Raw genomic sequence first — 8,363 nt, 5'->3', positions numbered from 1 at the left:
GGGCGGTACTCGCTCTGCAACCGAACCAGGAGCGCGCCTGCGGCTGCTCGCGGCGGCTGCTCGCGGCTGCTCGCGGCGGCTGCTCGCGGCTCCCGAGTTGGGCTGACTCACCACAGGCGCACTTCCTCGCAGCTTGAATGAACGTCCCTGCGGTAGCTTCCTCCACACCTTCGTCTCTCAGATTCAAATGATAACAGTCCTTTCGCTTTCAGTTTTTGTGGAACTCCGGAATGCTCCGAGGATAAATTTTCCTGTTTCTAGTTGATAAATTTGTTGTGATTTTGGGGAGATCTGTCGGACGCGCTGCTCACGGCGCCATTTCCGTGACGTCACTCTTGATTTAGTTTTGATAGCTTGCATGTTTCTAGGAATTCATCCAATGATATTATTTACAGGAATAAAAAAAAATCTTAAAATTTATGTAAAATTATGAAAGATCCCATATACCCCAGGTAATATCAGACAAGAAGAACAAAGCTGAAGTTATCATACTTCCTAATTTCAAAATATATTACAAAGCTATAGTAAACAAAATAGTATGTCACTAGCTTAAAAATAGACATATAGAACTATGAGACAGAAGAGAGAACCTAGAGATAAATTCATACATTTTCAGTCAACTGATTTTCAACAAGAGTGCCAAGAATACTCAATAGGGAAAGGATTGTCTCAATAGTAAAATGGTATTGGGAAACTAGACGACGACATGCAGAAGAATAAAAATTAACACTAATCTCACATAACATTAAAAAATCAACACAAATTGGATTAAAAACTTAAATATAATACATGAAACTCAATGAAAATACATGAAAAAGCTTTTTGACATAGTCTGGACAATGATTTTTGTATGTGACAACAAAAGCACATGCAACAAAAAGAAAAACAGACAATACTGCTATTGTTCACAGTGGCCAAGACATGGAAACAACCAAAATACCCTTCAATAAAGGATTGGATAAAGAAGATGTGGTACATATATACAATAGAATACTATTCAGCCATAAGAAATGATGACATAGTATCATTTATGACAACATGGATGGATCTTGATAACATTATGCTAAGTGAAATAAGTATATATATATATAAAAAAGCTAAGAACTGTATGATTCCATACATAAGTGGGACACAAAGTTGAGACTCATGGACATAGATAAGAGTGAAGTGGTTACCAGGAGTAGGGGAAGAGAAGAGAGGGAGGGGTAGGGAGGGGGAAGGGAAATAAAGAGAAACAAATACAAGGTGACAGAGTATGATTTGACTTCGGGTGATGGGTATGCAACATGATTGATTGTCTTAATGATGTGGAGATGTTTTCTTTAAATCTATGTACTCTGGTTGACCAATGTCACCCTGTTGAAATTAATTGTTTAAATAAAAATAAATAAATAATGGCCCTGACCAGTTGGCTCAGCAGTAGAGTGTCGGGCCAGCATTTGGAAGTCCTGTGTTTGATTCCCAGCCATGGCACACAGGAGAAGCGCCCTTCTGCTTCTCCACCCTTCCCTCTTTACTTTCTTTCTACCTCTTTCTTCCCCTCCTGAAGCCAAGGCTCTATTGAAGCAAAAGTTGGCTCAGATGGTGAGGATGGCTCCATGGCCTCCTCCTCAGGCATTAGAATAACTCCAGTTGCAACAGAGCAACGCCCCAGATGGGCAGAGCATTGGCACCTAGTGGGCGTGCCAGATGGATTCCAGTCAGTCAAATGTGGGAGTCTGTCTATCTGCCTTCCAGCTTCTCACTTCAGAAAAATACTACACACACACACACACACACACACACACACACATACACACAATTGTATCAAATTAAAAATCTGCTCAAAACAAAGGAAACAAAAAACAGAGTAGAGGCAGCTTATGGAATGGAAGAAAGTACTTGCAAGTCATATATCTGATAAGGAGTTTATATAAAAATGTATAAGAAATTCATACAACTTAATGGCAAAACCTGATTAAAAATGGGAAAAATATCTCAATAAACTATTCTCCAAAAAAGGCATATGAATGGCCAAAAGTATATGAAAAGGTATGCAATATAACTAATCATCAGGAAAATGTAGATCAAAACCATAATGGGACATCACCTTACACCTGTGAGAATGGCTATTATCAGCAAGACAATGGCCAGGATGTTGAGAAAAAGAAACCCTTGTATATTCTTGGTGAGAATGTAAATTATTACAGCCTTTGTGGAAACAGTATGCAGATCCCTTAAAAAGCTAAAATCACCGTATTATTGATTATGTTCCCTATGTTGTACTTTTCATCTCTGTAACTCTTTTTATAACATAATTTGTACTTCTTAATCCTTTAATGCCATATGATCCAGCAACCCTACTTTTGGGTATCTATCCAAAGGAAATGAAATCAAGATCTCAAAGAAATACCTGTACTTCCATGTTCATTGCACCATTATTCACAATAGCCAATATATGGAAACAACCTAAATGTGTGTTAATAGATGGGTAGAGAAAATAAGGTATATCAATGGAATATCATTCAATCATGACAGAGAAGGAAGTCCTGCAGTTTGTGAAAAGATGGATGAAGCTGGAGGACATATGGTAAGCAAAATAACAGATGCAGAAAGACAAATATTGCATGATCTTAGATGTGGATTCTTAAATAGTCAAACTCATATAAATAGTACAACAGTGGTTACCAGGATCTGGGGGTAGGGAGAGAGGGAAATGGGTGATGTTGTTTAAGGGGCACAATTTTTCTCTGTGAAGTAAGATGAATAAGTTCTTAAGAACCAGTATACAGCAATGTAACCATAGCTGACAATGCCATATTTTGTATTTGAAATTTGCTAAGAGGGTAGGTCTTGTGTATTCTCACCACAAAAAAAGTGGGGGGAGGAAAATGGTAAGTGTGCAAGGTGTTTTTTGGTGACTATTTCACACTGCATATGTATGTATATTAGGTCATTTAAGATTGTATGCCATAAATATGCACAATTTTTTTTTTGTCAGTTGTGCCCAGAGAAAGTTGGGAAAATACTGCAATATTATTTCTCAAATACAAGTGTTACTTTTTTTAAAATATGAGATGCTCCTTTTTTTCTTTTTTTTTAATTTTATTTATTCATTTTAGAGAGGAGAGAGAAATGGAGAGAGAGAGACAGAGAGGGAGAGAGAGAGGAGAGAGAGACAGAGAGAGAAGGTGGGGAGGAGCTGGAAGCATCAACTCCCATATGTGCCTTGACCAGGCAAGCCCAGGGTTTCGAACCGGCGACCTCAGCATTTCCAGGTCAACGCTTTATCCACTGCGCCACCACAGGTCAGGCTACAAGTGTTACTTTTATTGAGACAAAATCCAAATAAGAAAATCAACTATTTTAAAATGTGTACAATTTAGTGTCATTTAGTACATTCACAATGTTGGGTAACTCTCTCTCTATATATATCTATATATGTAGATACACATTTTTAAAAATATTTATGTTAGATATATATGTGTGTGTGTGTGTGTGTGATAATCTGTTCAAAGAGATACATTATTGTCAAGAAGACAACGTGAGGAGTCTTATCAGCAATTTGTGTTTTATGTCCTTGCTTCTAAACTTGAGTTATCACCTTGTTTTAGGTTATAACCTCTAACTTTTAACCTCTAATTTGAAAAATGAATAAAAAAAGTAGGCTCTGCAGTCATATTAGCTAGGACCTAGTCCCCATTCATTGCTCACTAGTCCTGTAACCTCAGGCAGTTGCTATATCTCTTTGAGCTTGTTTCATTACTTGTAAAAATAAGATGTAATAGTATTTATCTCATAGAATGCCATAAGGATTAAATGAGCTGATAGGAGTTAACTTTCATAGAGTAAAGTGTTCAATAATCATGATGTAGTATCACTGTGATGCACATTATTATAACATTCAGCACCAGCATCTGAAATGACATGTGAATTTTTTGTTGTTGTTGTTTCCATTTTCTTTGAATCACACATAAGGCCTGTTGAGCAGTGACATGGACTATATGACCTGGGGTCATTTTTTTTTTTTTTTTTGGTTTTACGAAAAGAGGTGCTGCCAAAGCAGGAAACATTTCTAAAATTTAATTTAGTTGGATCGCTGAATATTTTCAGTCTCTTAAACAATTTTGCGAGTCCTGAATTTGGAGGAAAGAAAAAAAATTGTTTCTGCGAGAGTTTCTACTAGTGTCTTGTTGTAGAGCACTTCACTGACCTCTTCACCTTTGCCATGGCTTTTAGATGATATCACTGGAACTTCAGAAGCGGTTGAAACTAGGCTCCATTGAGTGTGTTGTGCTGCAAACCCCTCAGAGACCATTTGAGGAAGCCTTGTTCATTATTTCTGCTCAGCATGATGTCATTATGAAAAACCATATCTGTGATGGAAGTGTTTCCAGGGCTTTGAAAGAAAGTGTCAAGTAAGATGACAAGTCTTTCTGTACGGTGCTTCCCATCATTCTCCTTAAGAATTGTTTTATTTGGCCAGATACTATGCTTTGTAGTTTCTGGGTGTGCTAGAATTTCTCTGGCAATTTAACCCATTTGTGGGTTTTAATGGCCCTTGGTTTACAAGGCCACCTGTTCCTTTTGTTTTCTTTTATTCAAATACAATTTTTATAAGGGTAAGAGGAATTTTATTATAGTTCATTTAAATGGCCCCAGAGAAATAAATGTATAATTGAACACAGTCTAACTCTTGGTCCCATTTCAACTACCAACGTGAAATATTACGAGGAATTTGAAATAGGCCACTTTCATCTGTGCATGTGGCTATAATCAGATAAGTAAACAGATATTTTGTTTATGAAAAATACCTAAGTAGTGCATTTTGTGAACAAAGATCCTTTTCAAAATGCAATAAAATAGGTAGAACTGAGGCTTAGAAGCAGACTGAAACATGAAGAGCACTGGAAGCAGTTGGGACCTGATTTTACTTCTGTAGCCCTCACTAACTCACTGTGTGCCTTTGCCAAGGCTCTCTGCCTTTCTGGGCCTCAATTTCATTATTTATACAAAGACAGGGTTGGACCAGATGAACTCTAAAATCCATCTAGTTATAAATGTCTGTGCTCCAATAACTCCATATAGGAAAAAAAAATAGAAGACACAATTTTGTTAGATTAGGGTGACTAGAAAAGTTAAGGATGAATGCTCAAGAGAAACTGAATTGCCTCTGTTTGTGATTTTGTATAAATTAGCTTAGAATGACTATTTGTGTTGGCAAGTATCAATAAATACATGAGCTTGTGCCTTCAGCTAATACAAGTTCTCAAATCACATCTTATTCTTTACTTTCATACTGTTTCATCTAATTGAAAAAAAAAATCCCCAAATACTTAAGCTGTATTGTATAATTTTTAATTTTTAAAAAAATATAGCAACCCTCAGGGTCAAGCATGAATTATTCTTCCCACTTCTATACCTGAGATGAGAAATGTGGGGCTCTGGAAAGTTAAGCGACTTGTTCACAACTGCATGTCTAAGTGATGCAGCTGGAACTGCATCCCAAGTCTCCTGTCTCAAGGACCAGTTCCTCTTCTACGCCATGTATTAAACTTTATGTAAAAATGATTTTATTGAGTAATTGCTTTGTACCTGGTATTGAAAAAAGCCTTTATTTGTTAGCTCACCACTCTCTTTATTCTCCAGACAGGGTAAATGTCAAGATCAAATACCTCTTAGAAGGTAGAGCTGAGATCAAATGCCATGTTTATCTAACTAACTCTGTTCTGTTAACCAATATGCCTTTAATTATTACTATGTTTGTTAATCTGGTTGTTTTGCTAAGGAACCTCTTTCAAAGGTTGCTTTAACGAGTACATGATAGTGAAGGCACTGGAGGTAGGAGCTAAGAAGGCCAGGTCTTGCTAAGGCGAAATATTCTTATCTCCAAACTGCACAGCTGTAGTCTTTGCTGTTGCCATCTCTTACCCATGAGGTGTCCTCTGAAGTCATGCAGTGAAGCTTTAGAAAAAAATGTTCTGTTCTATCTGCCTGCAATATTCTTATATCAGATGGCCTTGTCTTTTCTCTTTACTCAAGCCTCTGTTCAACCATCCCTGCCTCAGAGGGACCTTATCCAATATAGCATCTCCATCTTTCTAATTCCATATTTCACCCTTTCTTTCTCCTTAGCACTAGTCACCACTAAAGAGACTAAATATCTACTTATTTATTTGTCATCTATCTTCCTACATTAGACTGTAAGGCCCATGTGGGCAGAAATTTTGTCTAGATTTGTTCAATGATATATGCATAGCTCCCAGAACAGTGTTAGGGCCATGGTATCTACTCTGCAAATATGTGTTTAGTGAATGAAAAGAAGGATAGAGAGGGTAGTAGTGGCTATTATACATAAAGAATAAGGATTTAAGCATGAACATGGACAAAGGCCACTAGAAATTCTGGCCAGCATCAAGAAACCAAAGGTTGGACTGGTTTGTCTAGCTAGGAAAATCAAAATGTGTTGAAAGAAATTAGCTATAATTATATGACCAGTAAAATCATCTAGCTTTAGGTTTTTAAGTAAATAGATCTTCCTATTTTAATTTCAGCCATCAATCCTGGGATCTTATAGCTTGCTTAGATCTTTAGAGCTCATCCAGTCTACTTTATCATCAGAAGAATGAGGCTTGGATCTTGGACAGGGGGAGTAACTTGTCTAAGATCAAGCATGGCTACTTACCTGACAAGATCAAATGGAAGCCTGAAAACCTGAAAAATTTTGCCCTAGGAGGGAATTTTTATGAAATGATGATGGACTGGATAGTTATTAGTCAGCAAATGGCAATCTAGTAATATGCCAATATCTTTTGATTTTTATGACTGTTTTACTATAACTAACCTATATTGGAAGACCAGGGATAGAATGCAATACTGTGTTTTTTAAAATATATATATACATTTTGTCATTCAGATGACCAAAGCAATTTTTTAAGTGATAGAAACAATAAAGGTGTTTTATGTTAATGAGGTGACTTTTTTTTTTATTAAATGAGAGGCATAAAGGCAGGGACAGACTCCCACATGCACCCTGAATAGAATCCACATGGCAAGACCCTACCAGGTGTTGCTCTGCCCATCTGTGCTGCTGCTCCATTGCTTGGCAACTGAGCTATTTTAGCTCCTGAGGCAGAGGCCATGGAGCCACCCTCAGTGCTCAAGACCAACTTTGCTCAAACCATTTGAGCTATGGCTGTGGGAGGAGAAAAGAGAGATTGAGAGAGCAAGAGAGGGAAGGGGGTGGAAAAGCAGATAGTCATTGATACCCTGACTGGGTATAGAATCTGGACCTTCCACATATCAGGCTGAAGCTCTACCACTGAGCAAACTGACCAGGAGCAATGAGGTGACTTTTTTGTGACAGAGACAGAGAGGGTCAGAGAGAGAGAGACAGATAGAGACAGACAGACAGGAAGAGAGAGATGAGAAGTATCAATTCTTCATGGTGGTGGCACCTTAGTTGTTCATTGATTGCTTTCTCATATGTGCCTTGACAGGGGGGCTACAGAAGACTGAGTGACCCCTTGCTCAAGCCAGTGACCTTTGGCTCAAGCTGGTGAGCCTTGCTCAAACCAGATGAGCCTGCGTTCAAGCTGGTGACCTCAGGGTCTCGAACCTGGGTCCTCTGCATCCCAGTTTGATGCTCTATCCACTGCGTCACTTCCTGGTCAGGCACGAGGTGACTTTTGAAAAGCACCTAAGTATGGAGACTGGTTGCCATGGGAACCAACTATGTGATTAGATCTCTTCCTTTGACATCTAGGGAAGGGAGAGGATCTGAAGGTTGAGTCTGTCTACCAATGGCCAATGATTTAATCAATCATGCATATGTGATGAAGCCTCCATAAAAGACCTAAAGGGATGGGATTTGGAGAGCTTTCAGGTAGGTGAACGAGTAGAGATTTGAAGAGATTGGTGCCCCTAGAGAGGTTATGGAAGCTCTGTGCCCTTTGCATCTCTTCCATTTGGACGTATCTTTATAACATCCTTCAATAAACTGTTAAATGTAAGAAAATGTTTCTCTGAGTTCTGTGAGCCACTCTAGCAAAGGGACTGACCCCTTAACCTGTGGGATCTGCACTGTCTCTAGGTAGATAGTATCAGAATTGAGTGAAATTCTAGAACACTCAGCTAATGTCGTAGAGAATTGTTTGGTGTGGGAAAAAACCTTCACACATTTAGTGACCAGAAGTGTTTTGTGTGAATAGCAAAGAGTCTGGTTGAAAACTAAATCTTAACATAGCAACCTACAAATTGTGCCACAAATATTTTCAAGAATAAAATTTCAGTAAAACTTTAGGAATTTTCTGGTTCTATGGAACACCTGGAGTCTTTTAAAAATTACTGATGCCTGGGTCCCACTTCTAGAGATACAACTTTAA

This window comes from Saccopteryx leptura, chromosome X, assembly GCF_036850995.1.
Source record: "Saccopteryx leptura isolate mSacLep1 chromosome X, mSacLep1_pri_phased_curated, whole genome shotgun sequence".
NCBI lineage: Eukaryota > Metazoa > Chordata > Mammalia > Chiroptera > Emballonuridae > Saccopteryx > Saccopteryx leptura.
Note: the sequence above shows the minus strand (reverse complement) of the source record.